Below are 18,735 nucleotides of genomic sequence, written 5' to 3' on the forward strand. Positions count from 1 at the left end.
GGCAGAGGAGAGAAGGTTTAATAGGCAAAAGAGAGAGAGGCCGGGCAGTGGCTCATGCCTGTAATCCCATCACTTTGGGAGGCCGAGGCGGGTTGATCACGAGGTCAAGAGATCAAGACCATCTTGGCCAACATGGTGAAACCCCATGTCTACTAAAGATACAAAAATTAGCTGGGTGTGGTGGCGCGTGCCTGTAGTCCCAGCTATTTGTGAGGCTGAGGCAGAAGAGTTGCTTGAACCTGGGAGGTGGAGGTTGCAGTGAGCCGAGGTCGTGCCATTCCACTCCAGTTTGGGCAACAGAGCGTGTCTCCATCTCAAAAAATAAAAATAAAAAGAAAAGAAAAAGAAATGAGAATAGCCCTATCTCCTGCAAGAGAGAGGGGGCGCCCTAGCGGGACTTCCGGTTTTGTGGTGCAGGGCACGGGTTTTTATAGACCGGTTGGAGGAGGCGGCGTCTCATTTACATAGGGCCCAAAGATTGGTTGGACCAGATGTGATATTTGCATAGCACTTGAGGAAGCTGGCCGCCTCACCCTGATCTTCTGTTATGCAGATGGAGTCTTTGCCCGGCCACAGCCATGTTGCCTGCTCCTTACTGTGTACACGTGGTTTACAAAGAAAAGGGAAAATGGAGCCGCCATTTTGAACATGCCTAGTCCCCAGGTAACCTCTTCCCTGTTGGCACAACTGCCGGCATTCACCCGCACAAGCTTCTAGCTTGCCTTTCTATGTCTGTAGCCTGATTTTACAGGCTGCTCTTTGTTAGAAAAGAAAATGATTTTGGGGCCGAGCGCGGTGGCTCACACCGGTAATCCCAGCATTTTGGGAGGCCAAGGCGGATGGATCACCTGAGGTCAAGAGTGCGAGACTAGCCGCCAACATGGTGAAACCGACTCTACTAAAAATACAAAAATTAGCCAGACGTGAGGCTGAGGCAGGAGAATGACTTGAACCCGGGGGGCAGAGGTTGCAGTGAGCCGAGATTGTGCCACTGCACTCCAGCCTGGGCGACAGAGGGAGACTCTGTCTCAAAAAAAACAAAAACAAACAAAAAAAAACGGAAAAAGAAAAAAGAAAAAAAAGAAAATGATTTTAGGACTGCTTTTTATTAAAAGGGAAACGTTACCAAGGACTTTGTTACCCTTACTATCTGCCTAAATAATTTCTAAACTTCTGTAATAGTGGTGTTGGTAATAATGTTCAAAATCCTAAGGAAATTTGAACACTCAAAGGATTTTTTAGCAAAGGGATTTTCTGCGCAAATGGATGCTTCTCCTTGGCCAGTCGCAATGAGAGCACACCTGAACAAAGAGGCACGAAAGCCTTTATTCCTGACGCAAGTCCTGCCCCGTACCCTTTCCCCACTGGCCGGGGTCGGGTTGTACAGTCTAAACTAATCCCGGTTGGCTGAACATTTAAACTTTTTTAGATAAGGTGGGCACGCAAGGGAGAGAGGGAAAGGGAAGGGGTGGCTGCAATGAGCTAGAGAGCTAGTCTTCTTTCCAAATAAGGAAAGGAATGTGAGCTGGTACTGATAACGCCTGGTACTGTGGCGTGTCTAGGCATATAACAAAACCAGAAAGGAAGAGAAAAAGGAAAACGGGGTGGAGGGGGTACTATGAATTAAAAAATAAAGAATCGATCAGGCTATTTAAAGAGAAACCTCATCCTATCCCACAACCGTTTCACTAGTTCTCAGTGGCCTGGATGTGGACCCTGGTTCACCCCCTTTGAGCTCAGGTGGGTCTGGGCTCCTTCACCTGGTTATCCTGGAGATAAGTGGTGAGACCTGGCTGATGCTGTGCTCTGCGTTCAAAGGTGAGAAAAGAAAACGCTTCCCTGGACTGATGACACTGAGATCAACCTTTGTTCCTCCTGCCGGTGTTTTGAATTCTTTACATCCCTGATTTTGGGCAAAGTGTAACTAAAGCTTTAAAAGGTCTGATGGTATACGGGCCACATAGTAATCACTGTGAGTTTTAATATTCAAATTAGAATCTGAGTGAACTTGGATAATCAACAACTTTTGAATTCTACTCTCCATTCTCTGCTTGGTCTCCTCAAGGCTGAATAGCTTTGAAATGGCCATAAATTTGCATAATGGCTTGCATAAAGCTAATCACTTTAGGTCTGGGAGCATTTTTGCCTGGGGCTGTTCTAGTCCTCTTCTGCTTCCTTAGGCGATACATAAAATGGAATAATTGAGAGGTTTTTTTTGGTAGAGGAAGGACTGTTGAAGAGTCTAGCCCTGGCCTATTTGGAGAATTACAGGACAGACCAGGCTTCAGAATGAGGCTGCTTTGGAACCTGTTCCTCCTGCCGTTTTGGGATGTGCTGGGTGAGGGGGTGGAATCCAGAGAGGACTAGAGAGGCTTCCATATTGATGGGGAGAAGCTTCCCCTCTGAGTCTGCCTTGAAAGGGGGCACTGGCTGAAGCCCTTTGGGTTGGTGAACGCCACGTAGCTAGTGAAATCCAGGAAGGTTTTCTAGACAATTTTTGTTTCTCCTTCCCAGGTGTCCCAAGTTTCCCAGGAGCCCAACCACTGGAGAGCAGTCGTATTGACAACTCTATTTCCATGCTACTCCAGTTTAGACATTTTATTTTAATTAATTAATTAATTAATTTTTTGAGACAGGGTCATGCTGTGTCCTCCAGGCTGGAGTGCAGTGGTATGAACACAGCTTACTCTAACCTTGACCTCCTGAGCTCAAGCGATCCTCCTGCCTCAGTGTCCTGAGTAGGTAGGACCCCAGGTGCATGCCACCACACCTGGCTATTTATTTATTTATTTATTTATTGAGATGGAGTTTCGCTCTTGTTGCCCAGGCCAGAGTGCAATGGTGTGATCTTGGCTCACTACAACCTCCACCTCCTGGGTTTCAGCTGCCAAATTCTCCTGCCTCAGCCTCCTGGGTAGCTGGGATTACAGGCACACACCACCACGCCCGGAAAAGTTTTGTATTTTTAGTAGAGACAGGGTTTCACCATGTTGGCCAAACTGGTCTCGAACTCCTGACCTCAGGTGATCCACCCTCTTTGGCCTACCAAAGTGCTGGGATTACAGGTGTGAGCCACCGCACCTGGCCTACACCTGGTTATTTTTTGATTTTTGTAGAGTTGAGGGTCTTGCTTTGTTGTTCAGGTTGATCTTGAACACCTGGACTCAAGTGATCCTCCTGCCTCGGTCTCCCAGAGTGCTGGTATTACAGGCATGAGCCCCTGCATCCAGAGCTATACATTGTTTTTGTTTTTTTTTTTTTTTTTTGAGACAGAATCTGTCTCTGAGACCCAGGCTAGAGTGCAGTGGCATGACCTTGGCTCGCTATAACCTCTGCCTCCTGAGTTCAAGTGCTTCTCCTGCCTCAGCCTCCCAAGTAGCTGGGATTACAGATGTCTGCCACCATGCCCAGCTAATTTGTCTTTTTGTATTTTTAGTAGAGATAGGGTTTAACCATATTGGCCAGGCTGGTCTTGAACTCCTGACCTCAAGTGATCCACCTGCCTCAACCTCCCAAAGTGCTAGGATTACACACATAAGCTAACACGTCTGGCCAAAGGCCTATGCATTTTAAATAAGAGTCTTGAAAATATGTATGTCATGGTAATGGAGGAAGGAATATTGTCATTGGAATTTTACTGTTTTCACTAGCCAGAATATTCACATGATGCAAAAATCAAAAGATGCGAAGAGGTACACATTGGAAAAGACATTCTTACACTCCTTTACTCCCTCTGCCAGCTCTCGTCTCTGCAGGTCACCAGTATTGCCAGTTTCTTGTCTCCTTCTGCAGAGTATATTCATACATCTACATCTGTATCTGTAGCAGCATCTATATCTGTGTTTATATCTATCCATCTCCTGTAAATGATAGCTTATGATAAACACTTTTTAAACAAACTTGTGGCTGGGCATGGCGGCTCATGCCTGTAATCCCAGCACTTTGGGAGGCTGAGGTGGGTGGATCATCTGAGGTCAGGAGTTCGAGACCAGCCTGGCCAATATGGTGAAACCCTGTCTCTACTAAAAATACAAAAAATAGCCAAGAGTGGTGGTGGGGACCTGTAATCCAAGCTACTCAGGAGGCTGAGGCAGGAAAATTGCTTGAACCCAGGAGGTGGAAGTTGCAGTGAGCCGGGATTACGCCATTGTACTCCAGCCTGGGTGACAGAGCGAGACTCTCTGTCTCAGGAAAAAAAGAAAAAATCATTTGAGACAGAGTCTCACTCTGTCACCCAGGCTGGAGTGCAGTGATGCCATCACAGTTGATATAGTTTGGCTCAATCTCACCTTGAATTGTAATAATTCCCACGTGTCCAGGGTGGGGCCAGGTGGAAACTGAATCATGGGGGCAGTTTCCTCCATACTGTTCTCATGATAGTGAATACATCTCAGGAGATCTAATGGTTTTATAAATGGGAGTTCCCCTGCACAAGCTGTCTTGCCTGCCGCCATGTAAGACGTGTCTTTGCTTCTCTTTTACCGTCTGCTACAATTGTGAGGCCTCCCTAGCCATGTGGAACTGTAAGTCCGTGAAACCTCTATCCTTTATGAATGACTCAGTCTCTGGTAGGTCTTTATTTGCATTGTGAGAACAGGCTAACACAACAGTTCACCACAGCCTCAACCTCCTGAGGTCAATCAGTCCTCCCATCTCAGCCTCCCAAAGTGCTGGGATTATAGGCATGAAGTACCACACCCAGCTGATAAAGATTTTTGCATACTGCTTTTTCTTTTTAATTACGTGTCAGTTTCTTATTCCTGCAATAACAAGTTACTACAAATGTAATGTCTTAAAACAATGCAAATTAATTTTTTCCCCACAGTTCTGGAGGCCAGAAGTCTAAAATAGGTCTCACTGTGACATCAAGATGTTCCCTTGCCTTTTACAGTCCTGGAGGCTGCCTGCATTGCTTGACTCATGGCCTCTTCTCTCTGAAGCCAGTAGGTTGACATCTTCAAGTCTCTCTCTGATTCTGATCCTTCTCCCTTTTTAGAGACTCTTGTGATTACATTGGGTTAAACTGGATAATCAAGGGTGATGTCCTCATCTTAACACCCTTGACTTGATCACATCTGCAGAGTCCCTTTTGTAACATAAGGTGACATATTCACAGGAATACAGAGATCTTTAGGGGACCAGGATTCTGCCCACTTCAATCTACCTTGGAGGTTGTCCCATGTCAGGCCATAGAGTGTCCTTTTCCTTTTATCAGCGGCACACACGCGATTCCTCTGTGCCATCGTTTACTTAGCCAATCCCCCCTTGTTGAACATTTAGCTTGTTTCCAGCCTTTTGCTCTTATGAGTGTGGTAGGAACAATGCTTCATGTGGCACTTTTGCTGGTGTGTCTGCAGGATGAATCTGAAGAAGTGGAATTGCTGAGTCCAAGGGTATGCACACTTGTCATTTTATTAGCTATTGCGAACTTGCTCTGAGGATGGTTAAATATATATGTGTATGTATATGTGTGTGTGTGTGCATGTGTGTGTGTGTATATATATTATATATATTTTATATATATATATTACACCACGTTGGTCAGGCTGGTCTCGAACTCCTGACCCCAGGTGATCCACCTGCCTTGGCCTCCCAAAGTGCTAGGATTACAGGCGTGAGCCACTGCACCCGGCCTAAATGTTTTTTAATTATAGAAAATTTCAAATATGGGCGGGCGTGGTGGCTCATGCCTGCAATCCCAGCACTTTGGGAGGCTGAGGCGGGTGGATCACGAGGTCAGGAGATCGAGACCATCCTGGCTAACATGATGAAACCCCGTCTCTACTAAAAATACAAAAAATTATCTGAGTGTGGTGGTTGGCGCCTGTAGTCCCACCTACTTGGGAGGCTGAGGCAGGAAAATGGTGTGAACCCGGGAGGTGGAGCTTGCAGTGAGCCTAGATTTCACCACTGCACTCCAGCCTGAGCAGCAGAGTGAGACTCCATCTCAAAAAAAAAAAAAAGAAAAAAAATTCAAATATATGGAAAGCAGAGACTCATTCGATGCATGCTGTGTACCCATCATTCAGCTCCAGTGAGGACGACAACCAACTCATGGGTATCGTGTTTCATCTACGTCTCCATGGGTTCTTTGCAGTACCTTGGCTACTGAGGAAGAAAACTCAGACATCCTATGTTCCAAGGGAGAGACTTAAAATTTTTAAACATGGCAGCATCTGTGAACGACATTCCTGGGGCAGGAGTGAACAAAGAGAAGAATCCTTCCCAGAGTGTTGCATTTGGAACACTTGTGTTCCTTGGGGGACAGCAACCCTGCACCCAGGAGAGCCTGAGCACCTGCTGTTTGCCACCATTCTTTTTTTTTTTTTGGTGGAGGTAGTGACCCACCCCACCCTGCCACCAGGAGACAGTTCGTTTTTACCCAGAGGATAATCTCAGAAATTAGCGCTGCACTGCAGGTTTGCGGAGATGATGTTCTGGAAGGTTGAGTGGTTAGGAACGGGCTGACTCAGCCAGCAGTTGTGGAACTCTGGTACAAATTGAGAGCCCCAAAGCAATAAAAAAGTACTTTTCGACTTGCCGTATCTGCACGTTATCAGCAAGCGAGAGCCCTCTCTGTGACACGCCAGAACTTTGATATCTTGCCTTATCAAATTTTCACACCACCTTTCCGAGAGTAATAAAAAAGGATCCAAGTGGGGATGGGCTTTCTTGGAAGATGGGCTCTTTGGGGGAGGTGGTGATTTTTTCAACACTCATATCTTGATAAAGGATTTATTCTCTGTTATTGAATCTGAGGGTACAGCATTGATGACAGTATCACCTGGAAAGATAAGCTGCCCTCCTCGTCAAGGTCAGCAGAGTTAACTCCTCCTCTTTGAGTCTCACCTGCTTTTTAAGTCGTGGAATCTAACAACACATCCTAGGGAAGTGGGCAGCTGAGTGCACAGACCATCACTCAGGGGTGGCTCATGTTATGCTCCATTTCAAGATGGAGAAAAAGGAGGCACAGGGATGTGAAGGGACAAAGCAAAAATGTAAACATCACTCTAAAAATTCTAACGCCCTTCAGCCCCCATCTTAGCTGCAGTTTGCACCAGTGTTTACTGAGGGCTTTACTGTGATGACCCAGCCTCCATAACCCAGTGGTCCTCCCGGCCTGGTGCCCCCTGGCTACACCACGCTGTGACCCTCAGCTCTCCGTGAGGGATTATTGAGCCACTTCTGGCCAGCTTCCTGCTTCTGTGCTTCCTCTTCACGCAGCAATCAGGGTATGTCACTCGGGCGCTCAGATGCCACCAGTGGTTCCCGTCTCACTCTTTTTTTTTTTTTTCCCCTGAGATAAGGTCTCACTCTGTTGCCCAGGCTGGAGTGCAGTGGCACAATCATAGCTCACTGCAGCCTCAAACTCCTAAGCTCAAGCGATCCTCCCATCTTGGTCTCCTGAGTAGCTGGGACTACAGGCATGTACTGTCACGCTCAACTCATTTATTTTATTTTTATTTTGTAGAGACAGAGTCTTGCTGTATTGCCTAGGCTGATCTCAAACGCCTGGCCTCAGGGGGTCCTCCTACTTCTGCCCCTCAAAGTGCTGGGATTACAGGCATGAGCCACTGCACCCAGTCTGGTCTTCTTCAGTGTCACCTTTAAAGGCCACCCAGCTGGGACTGTAAACCACCCCTCGCTCCCCCACCTCGTTTTCCTTCCTTGCTTTACTTTCCCCGCTTAGCAGTTGTAACTAATAACCAACTAACATATATATGTAATGTGTTAATGTACAGTTATATATGTATATATACACATTACTGTATATTAATTAGCTGTAACAATATAGTAACACATTATATAATGATATGTTAATATGTTTATATGTATTTAAAATAGATTTAAATATATAGATTGAAATACATGTGTATATATACTTTTTTGAGACAGGGTCTTATTCTATCATTGAAGCACAGTGTTGCAGTCACAGCTCACTGCAACCTTGACCTCCTGGGCTCAGGTGATCCTCCCATCTCAGCCTCCTGAGTGGCCGGGATTGTAGATGTGTGCCACTACATCTGGCTAATCTTTTGTAGAGATAGGGTTTCGCTATGTTGCCCAGGCTGGTCTCAGTCTCCTGGGACTCAATGCTCCTGCCTTGGCCTCCAAAGTGTTAGGATTACAGGTGTGAGCCACTGTGCCTGACTGACGTGTTTTAATATATTGCCTTGTTTTCCTTGTTTGTCATCTGTCTCCAACTATACCATAGGCTCCATGAGACCTGTGATTTTTGTCTTTTTGGCTCACTGCTGTATTCTGAGCGCATGAAGCCACACCCGGCACATGGTAGGTGCTTAATAACCATTTGTTGAGTAAGCTAATGACTAGTTTTAAGGCTGGAATGATAGTACTTGCCTTGAAAGATTCCAAATTCAGGTTGAAATCTGTGATGAACTTTGGAGTTTCAGATGTCAGAGGGGAAGGTTCTTGAGCTTTTCTGATGTCCAAGAAGGATCAGAGATTGGCTCTGCTAATTTCCAGGGTTGATACAAGGATAGGGGCTTCAGGCATGCTCCCCGCAACCCAGGATGAAACAGGGGTGGGTGGAGGTGTGCAGAGGGCCTCCCTCAGGGTGCCGTTATTCCAGGGCAGCTGGGTGTGCCTGGCATCCTGCAGTGGGGCACAGTGAAGCTGCTGTCATCCTTCTGGGTCCATATTTCATCTCCCTTTTGTGCTTCATATGAGAAGAACCTTTGGTTGTATCATGAGTCACGGAATTTAAAAACACATATCAAACCAGACCCTCCAGACTTCACCTCTATTCTAGAGTTTAACTCTTGGCCAGATGTGGGAGCCATGGGCACTGGGTGTACCTGCAGCAGGACGGGTGGGGCTGCATAAGGTGTCTCCGTGGAAGCCTCTTCTTTGAGGAGTTCTTAGTCTAATTTTCAGCTGCGTTCCCAGTGGGGTGCGCTTTTAGCTTTTCAGTAATGTCAAAATCAGACCGGATGTTGCCTTGAAGGAGGTTTAGGTGTTCTGTAAGTGTTTCCCTGATAATTTATTAGTTTCTTTTTGATTGTGCAATATTTCAAACCTATAGAAAAGGACTGGCTGGGTGTTATGGCTCATGCCTGTAATCCCCGCACTTTGAGAGGTGAAGGCAGGAGGATCCCCTGAGGATCAGGGGAGTTCAGGACCAGCCTATGCAACAAAGCAGGACACCATCTCTTAAATTTTTTTTTTTTTAATGAGCAGAAAATAAGAAAAGACCCCACCTTCCCAATTAGCAACATAATTGTGCAGTATTTGCTTCAGATCTTTTTGGGTTTCTTAAGAAACATCATCACAGATACCTCTAAACCACTGCTCTCCATCACATTCACATCTCCCTACTTCCTTACCTCCCTCCTGGGAGAACCACTGCCCACAGCTCCTTCCTGCACACCTCTGTCTGAGGGCATGAGTGCCGCACAGGGCTAACCCCCTGACAATGGCTTCTAGGAAGGGTCTGGAGTTAGAAACCACATCTGGGACCCTGGACCCTGGAAGGAGTTTGTGCTTTGCCTCTTGGCGTACGATAAGACATGTGCTGTTTGCTGTAGAGGCAGATGTTAACTTCACCTCCAGTCATAGCCAAGAAGCCATATGGAGCTGTATGGAGACACCTCTGGAGAAGCCCGTCCTGCTCAGAATGATCTGTGTTCTCTGTGCCCTCTCTCCCCTCCCTGCCTCTTGCACAGATGGACTGTGGCAGGTGTATTTGGACTCAGCCTTCACAGTGCAGGCTTGTTCCAGGGTCTCTGTTCAAGTATTACCTTGTAGTAGGTGATGTAATGCCCTTCTCCCCTGAAGATGTCCACATCCTAATCTCTAGAACCTGTGGCTATGTTACGGTGCTTGGCAAAGAGAACTCATATTGCACATGGATTAAAGTTGCTAATCAGCTGACTTTGAAATAGGGTTATTCTGGTGGGCCCAGTGTAATCACAGGACGCTTGAAAGTTGGAAGAGGGAGACAGAGGAGTCAGAATCAGAGAGATGCAATGTGAGAAAGACTCAACCCATGACTGCTGGCTTGAAGGTGGAGGAAGGGACCATGAGCCAAGGAATGTGGGTGGCCTCTAGAAGATGTAAAAGGCAAGGAAAGGGCTTCTCCCCAGAGCAGAGTCCTGCCTCTTGATTTTAGCCCATCTTGGATTTCTAGCCTACAGAACTACAAGGAAATAAATGTGCGTTGTTTAAGCCACCCAGTTTGTGATAATTGTCACAGCAGCCATAGGAAACTAACATATGCCTCCTTGGAAAGGCTGTCCTTGACTGTCACGTCCCATCTTTCTGTATCTCTCTGTCTTGGTCAGTTTAGGCTGCTATGACAAAAATACTGTACACTGACTGGCTGAAACAATAAATTATTGCTGATGGTTCTAGAGGCTGGAAATTCTAATATCAAGGCACCAGCTGATTTGGTATCTGGTGAGGGCTGGCTTCCTGGTTCACAGATGGTGCCTTCTCACCATGCTCTCAAGTAGTGAAAGGGGCAAGGCAGCTTTCTCAGGTCCCTTTGACAAGTGCACTAATCCCATTCATGAGGGCCCCACCCTCATGACCTAATCCCCTCGCAAAGGCTCCACCTCCTACCATCACCTTGGGGTTAGGATTTCAACATATAAAATTGGAGTGGGGGCCTGGCACAGTGGCTCACGCCTGTAGTCCCAGCACTTTGGGAGGCTGAGGTGGGCGGATCACGAGGTCAGGAGATCAAGACCATCCTGGCTAACATGGTGAAACCCTATCTCTACTAAATATACAAAAAATTAGCGGGGATAGGTGGCGGGCACCTGGGAGGCTGAGGCAGGAGAATGGCATGAACCTGGGAGGCAGAGCTTGCAGTGAGCCGAGATCATGCCACTGCACTCCAGCCTGGGTGACAGAGCGTGACTCCGTTTCAAAAAAAAAAAAAAAAAAAAAATGGAATGGGGATACAAACATTCAATTTATGGCACCATTTATTCTGTTTCATTTTTTTGGTAGCATTTCTTATGTTTTCTGGAGCAGTGTTCAGCAGGTAATAGGTGCTGCAGTTCCCACCATAGGGTCCTCTTCTTGGCCACAGTGGATGAAGATCTGGGTGGATACCTGGCCTGGCTTGGCCGATCCGCTTCCCTCCTCTGGAAATCTGGTGTTAGGGGTGAGAGATTCTCAGCCTGTCTTGGCAGTGCCTGCGGGAAAGGGAAAGGCTCAAAGCCTGGGGCTGCCACCTTGCACCGCATGTGAGAGGAGGCTGGGCAGGGTGGATGCTTGGGGGCAAAAGAGAAGAGGCATGCAAAGGGAAGCAGGGAGGAGAGACGTGGTGAGAATCCCACAGGGGTCCCACTTCTGTGGCACCTGATTCCAGGGCCGCCAACAGCTTCAGTCTGCCTGGGACTGAGGGGCTTCTGAAAATGCAAGAATAAAACAGAGAGTCCTGGGCAAGCTGGGATGGTTGGTTACCCTACTGTCACTCTTAGGTTTCATGAGACACTCTGATGTTTATCCAGTAAACATCCTTTTTATCTGTCATGAGCTACCTTCAGCCAGTTTCTATGACCTGCAGTGAAAATTACTCTAGCACCTGCTCATCTCTGTTTAGTTTTCACCTGATCTGGCTCCAAGAGCTCCTCACTGGCTCTGGATCTGTGAACCGGGTCATAGGTGTCATCGTCTCATAGGCAATGGGCCTCTTGGCGCTGGTCAGGGCAAAGGGGTGAGATGTCTCTGTATCAGTTATTCTTGATCCAAGAGCTCTCAGCCAGAGCTGGGCAAAGGCCATTCCTCTGTTCCCCCATCCTTTGACGGGGGGAGCCACTGCGCACTCATAGGAGTGCCTGACATGCCATAGGAACTCAATGCATTTAGCTGCTCTTTTTACTGTTTTTCCTGACCCAGCCCGATCTTGTAGAAAGCTGGCTTCTAAGCGCCAATTCATCTGAATAGAAATGAGTAGAAGTTGATTATTTTGATCCTAGCAAAAACCAACAGCTAGCAGCCTTTATTTTGCACTTAGAATGAGCCAGACTCTGTGCTAGATGTCTACATGAGTTAGCTCATTTAGCCTTACAATAAACCTGTGAGGGACGCACCACCATTCCCATTCTACAGATGAGAACACTGAGGCCGAGAGAGGGTACAGAATTTACCCCAGGTCAAAGAGTGGGATAAATGGGTGACTTGTGCCTTGTACATTTTCATGAAAAGCTGTATACAAGCACCACAGAACACTTGAAAAAGAAAAACAACCCACTCGTCACACCCCTCCAGACCATCACAGTAGAAATTACCATGTGTTCAGGATGTGTGGATCCAATCCAAGGATAGGTGGGCCTCCTGCATTCCCTTTAATTCTCAAGGAGCCCATAGGCAGGACTGTTGTCTTAGTCCATTTTTTGCTTCTATAACCGAAGACCTAAGACTGGGTAATATATAATAGACAGAAATTTTTCTGGAAACTGGGAAGCCCAAGATTGAGGCACTAGTGTCTGGCAAGGGCCTTCTTGCTGCATCATCACATGATGGAAGACATGAGGACAAAAGCACCTGAGAGTGAACCCACTTCTGCAAGCCCTTTTTATAATGGCATTAATCCATTCATGAGGGTGGGGCCATCACAACCTCAACACCTCCCATTAGGCCCCACCTCCTAACATGGTTGCCTTGGGGGTTGTTTCTAACACATGAATTCTAGAGGACACATTTTGACCGTAGTGACTGTGATACTTGCTGTGCAGATGGAGAAATAGAGGCCCAGGGAGACAGGTGAGCTCTCCTGCCTGGGTGACTCAGCCAGTGGGTGATGGAGCCTGATGTCTCATCTGGACACTAGTCCCTGGCTCCCCTGCCTGTACCATTCTCAGCATAAGCCCTGCAGGCTGAGACCAGGCTGTGACAGCCTGAGTGTGAGTCAGTCCATTTCCACCTGTAACATCCCCACCTGTCCCCATGATTTGACAGGCTGGGTCACCCTGTCCAGTGTTGCTAATGATCTCAAACTGGATTTCAGTGACTCACAAGTGCAAATGTACACATGTGGTTTTAAGGTTTTGGAGGAATTTAGTGATAAATACTGTCTTTGAACCATCTTTGGAAAAATGGATGAGGCAAATGGTATTTTCCTCAAGGTTTTACGCACACACACATACACAGTGTATAGCAGGAGCCTCACACTTGGGTGTGTGCATATCACCCTGGTGCTCATCTATAGGGACTGACCCAGTGCATCCTGGTGATTCCTTTACTTATATGTTAAAACAATGCCACCTTGCATCCTAAAACATTATTTAAAGGTAATATGGTGCCAGTGTGGTGGCTCATGCCTGTAATCCCAGCACTTTGGGAGGCCGAGGTGGGTGGATCACCTGAGGTCAGAAGTTAGAGACCAGCTTGGCCAACATGGTGAAACCCCGTCTCTACTAAAAATACAAAAAATTAACTGGGCTTGGTGGCATGTGCCTGTAGTCCCAGCTAGTCGGGAGGCTGAGGCATAAGAATTGCTTGAACCCGGGGGGCACAGGTTGCAGTGAGCCGAGATCATACCTCTGCACTCCAGCCTGGGTGACAGAACAAGACTCCACCTCAAAATAAAATAAAATAAAATAAAATAAAATAAAATAAAATAAAATAATAAAATAAAAGTAATATGAAACCATTACAAATATTTGAAAGATAGTAAGACTTTCCATCTCACTGTAAATAATTTTGTTGTTGTTTATCTGATGTAATCATAATCCAAGGCTACTCATAATTCTCAGTTCTTTTTTTGCTTAACACTACACTTATTTTTTCCATATTCTCCCTGGTTTTCATACTTATGACTTTTCATAACTGCATTAGATTTAATTTAATGAATGTGCCATTATTTATTCAACCATTCCCCTATAGTTGGACATATAAATTGCTTCCATGTTTTGCTATTTTAAATAATGCAGTAATAAATATCTTTACTTACCACATCCAGCAAGTAACATGAAGGTAATTTTTTTTAACTGCCTACTTTTATAGAAGCCAACTTTAAAACTTGGTCTGTGAAATTTAATTTAGAACTGAACTGTGACCTATTAAATAAGTTCAGGAAACACTTGTCATATACAAAAACTGATTCATATAATTTTTCATAGAAAATCTAGTCTACAGATTTTCTTTGCTATTATCTTGTAGAAATTTTAATGACAAAAATTCTAGAAAATAAACTAAAATTCAGGGCATCACAACAATTTTCAAGGATCAATGTGATAATTAAATCATTAGCAATGAAAATTTTTTCAATACTTTTTTATCTAACATTATTATTATTATTATTATTTTATTTATTTATTTATTTATTTATTTATTTTTTTTTTTTTGAGACGGAGTCTCGCTCTGTCGCCCATGCTGGAGTGCAGTGGCGTGATCTCGGCTCACTGAAAGCTCTGCCTCCCAGGTTCACATCATTCTCCTGCCTCAGCCTCCCGAGTAGCTGCGACTACAGGCACCCGCCACCACGCCCGGCTAATTTTTGTATTTTTACTAGAGACAGGGTTTCACCGTGTTAGCCAGGATGGTCTTGATCTCCTGACCTCAGGGGATCAGCCCGCCTCTGCCTCCCAAAGTGCTGGGATTGGAGGGGTGAGTCACTGAAACAGAGTTCTTGCTTGCTCACTGAAGCTGGAGTGCAGTGGTATGATCTCCGCTCGCTGCAACCTCTGCTTCCTGGGTTCAAGCGATTCTTGTGCCTCAGCCTCCTGAGTAGCTGGAATGACAGGCACCCACCACCATGCCTGGATAATTTTGGTATTTTTAGTAGAGATGGGGTTTTACCATGTTGGCCAGGCTGGTCTCAAACTTCTGACCTCAAGTGATCTGTCTGCCTCGGTCTCCCAAAGTGCTGGGATTACAGGCGTGAGCCACTGCACATGGCTCAGGATGACTTTCTGTAAGAGTTGTATTATTTTATATAATCATAAGCCATGTATGAGTATATCGGCTTCACCTCACCCTGGGGAGAAATTTTGTATTAGCATTTAAACATATTTTAAAATTTAATACATGAAAAGGTTATCTCTTGTTTCATGGAGATTTCTTCTATTATTCCTCTAGATGATTTTGGATGTTCTGTTGGTTTAGGGTAATTCTCATGTGTTTCAGAAATGTGTATTCTGTCTTTTCAAGTAAATCATAAATTTTTACATACAGAGATTTGCTTAAAGTTCCTGCATGGTGCCTAATATTGTGTTGGGCATATGGTGAACACTGAATACATTTTCTTGCTGTAGTGGGAAGAGGTCAAGTGTGCCAAATCTGTTTCATTTTGCTCCTGGGCCATCAGCTAGATTATACATCCCAGTCCTCTTGTGTTCAGTCTGGGGCCATGGGATTATATTTTGGCTAGTGGAATATGAGTGAGAAGCAATAAATGCTACCTTTAAACTTGACTATAAAAAAAATCTCTCCTCCAGGATCCTCTGCACTTTATTCTTCCATACCAGCCTCAGAAGCCACGTGTTGAAGACGGTGAAGTCCTGTCCTGGAAGAAGCATTGATCCCTAAATGACTGCATGGAGCAGAGCAGAGGTCCCTGCCCCTCCCCCATGCATACCACCCATGACATCAGCAATCAACAGATCTCGATTAAGTTAGGCCTCTGAAATTTTGGGGTCATTTTTTACAGCATCTTGTTTTTGTTATTCACCCTATTTAATAGCCTGTTCCCACACTGCTAATAAGGACATACTGGAGACTGGGTAATTTATAAAGAAAAGGAGGTTTAGTGGCATTTTCAGGATGGGTTCCACATAGCTGGGGAGGCCTCACAATCATGGCAGAAGATGAAGGAAGAGCAAAGGGGCTTCTTACACGGTGGTGGGTAAGAGATAAATTGTGCAAAGGAACTCCTCTTTATAAATCCGTCAGACCTCGTGAGACTTATTCACTATCATGAGAACAGCATGGGAAAGACCCACCCCATGATCCAGTTATCTCCCGCCGAGTCCTTCCCATGACACATGGGAATTGTGGGAGCTACAAGATGAGATTTGGGCAGGGACACAGCCAACCCATATCACCTTAATACGTGTACTAACCCATAGCCGTTGGGGAGCTCTAAGTCTCTACTTCCACTTTCAAATTACACTTTCAAGCACACATATTTACAAGTATACCCAGTCTGATACTCCCTTAATATATCATTGAAAGTTTTTTGGACGTAGACAATAGAAAAATACCTGTGTATTTGAAGCAAAAGGGACTTTATTGGAAGGCTGTTGGGGAACTTGTAGAAATAAGGTTCTCCTGAAGAAGTAGGCTTGCAGCAGACAGGAGTCAGGCAGTTCCAGAGGACCTTGATGGAAGTGCAATGTGGAGGTTAGGTGCAGGAGTTGGCCTGGGTTCATATCTTTGACTCTGCTACGTAGGGAAGGCTATTTAACAGCTTTCTGCCTCAGTTTTCTGATCTGTAAGATGGCGATGATATCACTCATCTCAGTATTACTGTGAAGTTTAAATGAGTTGATGTGTAACAAGTACTTGGGGCCGGGCACAGTGGCTCACACGTGTAATCCCAGCACTTTGGGAGGCCGAGGCAGGTGGATTCCTTGAGGCCAGGAGTTCGAGACCAGCCTGGCCAACATGGTGAAACCCCATCTCTACTAAAAATACAAAAAAATTAGCCAGACATGGTGGTGTATGCCTGTTATCTCAGCTACTGGGGAGGCTGAGGCAGGAGAATCCCTTGAACCCGGGAGGTGGAAGTTGTAGTGAACCAAGATCATGCCACTGCACTCCAGCCTAGGCAACAGAGCGGAGACTCTGTCTCAAAAAATAAAAAAATAAATAAAAATTAAGAAAAAAAGTGCTTGGAAGGGCTAGGTAAACTTTAGTCATTTGCTCACATACCACTTTGGAAGGACAGACCTTCAGTCCCTTCACCCTCGAATCCCTTTGCTCAAGACCAAAGTTCTGAGAGGGAGTGTAATCGGCCGAGTTGTGACCATGTGGGCAATGCAGGAAAGGGTGCAGCTGGAGGTGGCTTCAGGGACATCTTTGGCTTCCATCATGGGGGAGCAGGTGCCTGGATTATCTGCCCTAACGAATCTGGACAAAGGCAAACGAGGTTCTCTGAGGAGGGAGACATGCAGCCCAAGGAGCTAACCAAGAGAAGACAAGTCATCCAGTCTTGTCATTTTCTTTTACACATGGGTGTACATTATCTTACACTCTTACCACTTTGTTTTCTTTCTCTCCTTTAATTGCAACCTGCTACCAAAAGAAAATAAAATGAAAGTATTGAGATAGCTCAGTGACTGACTTTTGGTCAATTGACTTTTCATGTAGTGAATAGCTGCCCAAACAATTGCCTCTGTCACTGTGCAAATTTGCAAGAGTTTGCATGATCACTCCCAATTCCCCAACACAGGGCTGTGTTACAGCACAATTTAGTTCAGTGTTTAGCTCTCTGGAACAGGGAGGTTCTCATCCATTACAGGCTGCAGTACAAGCAGGGGTACAATAAGCAACCACCGCTTTCCTCAATGATGTGATGAAAGCAGAAGCCAAGTAGCTCGATGTATCAAACTTAAAAATATAAAAAGTTTTGTTTTCATTCAGTTGTAAATATTTAGTAATTTATATTCTGATTTCTCCTTTAACTCATGAAAAGATATTTTTAATTTCCAAATGTATGCTTGTGTTTAGCTATCTTCTTGCTGTTCTAATTTTGTTGCATTATGGTCAGGAAAATGTGGTCTGGACAGTGTCAATCGTATAGTGGATTTTGTTGAGACTTCTTTGTGGCCTAATATGTGGCCAGTTGTTTTTTTTTTTTTTTTTTGCAAATGTGCCACACGTGGTTAAAAGGAATGTGGATTATTTGTTTTTTAGGAGAGTTTTTATTTTTAAATAGATAATCAAGGTTCTCAATGTAATTGAAATCTAGCTTCAATTAACAATATGCTAGATCTCTCAAACCTTAGGATGTTAGTGTAACACTAGACAATGCTGCTGAAACAAATAAACCCTGAACTCTCAGTGTGTTGGCATCCGTATCATAGTCTGGTGCAGGGCAGGGGTTCTCCTTGGGGGCCCTTGTCCAACAGTGATTCAGAGATCCTGGAGGTTTCCATCTTTTAATTCTGCCGTCTCAGAGTTTTTCCACTTGTAGCCATGTGGATGAGAAGAGAGGGAACATAGCTTGCACCTGCCTTTGATACCTTGGCCTGGAAGTGATTTCTTACATTCCTATTGGTGGAAATGCAGTCCCATGGTTCCAAACTAACTGCGAGGGAGGCTGGGAAATGTAGTCTTTCTGCATGTCCAGGAAGAGGAATGGTGTGAACACAGCATTGTCTCTGACACACTAAACATGTGCTAAAGAGTTCTTACACTTATAGGAGGTTTGTCTGTCTTGTGTAACTTTCTCAGTTTTTGCTTAGATAGTTTTAAGCAATGTCGTTTGGTGCATTCAGCTTGATGATTATTATGTCCTCTTGGCAAAGTAGTTAAGATTCCCATCAGTATGAATGAAAGTGTTTTACAGATAGGTCAGAGAATGTTAATACTTTAAAGGGCCTTTCTATTCCTCCACTTTACAGATAAGAACCACTGAGTCCTAGAGAGAGGAAGTCATGGGTCTCACTCATGACTGACAGGATTGAAACCAACATTGCAGTAACTTTGCCTTTCCCTGATCATGTTGTTCCCCCTCTGTCTTCACTCTGCTGATTTCTTCACTTGCTCCATACAGACCTCCCAGTGCCAAGTATATAAGGAGTGATTAATCTGAGC

General features: G+C 45.2%; 1 long non-coding RNA gene across 1 annotated transcript; it reads left to right on the forward strand.

Moving 5' to 3' along the window:
* The first annotated feature begins 1,577 nt into the window (after positions 1-1,577).
* On the forward strand, positions 1,578-17,242 carry LOC141409366 (uncharacterized). The gene is made up of 2 exons (XR_012429728.1): positions 1,578-1,818; positions 15,414-17,242. It is a non-coding gene; the product is annotated as an uncharacterized lncRNA (long non-coding RNA).
* The last annotated feature ends 1,493 nt before the right edge of the window (positions 17,243-18,735 follow it).

Source organism: Macaca fascicularis, chromosome 20 (assembly GCF_037993035.2).
Source record: "Macaca fascicularis isolate 582-1 chromosome 20, T2T-MFA8v1.1".
NCBI lineage: Eukaryota > Metazoa > Chordata > Mammalia > Primates > Cercopithecidae > Macaca > Macaca fascicularis.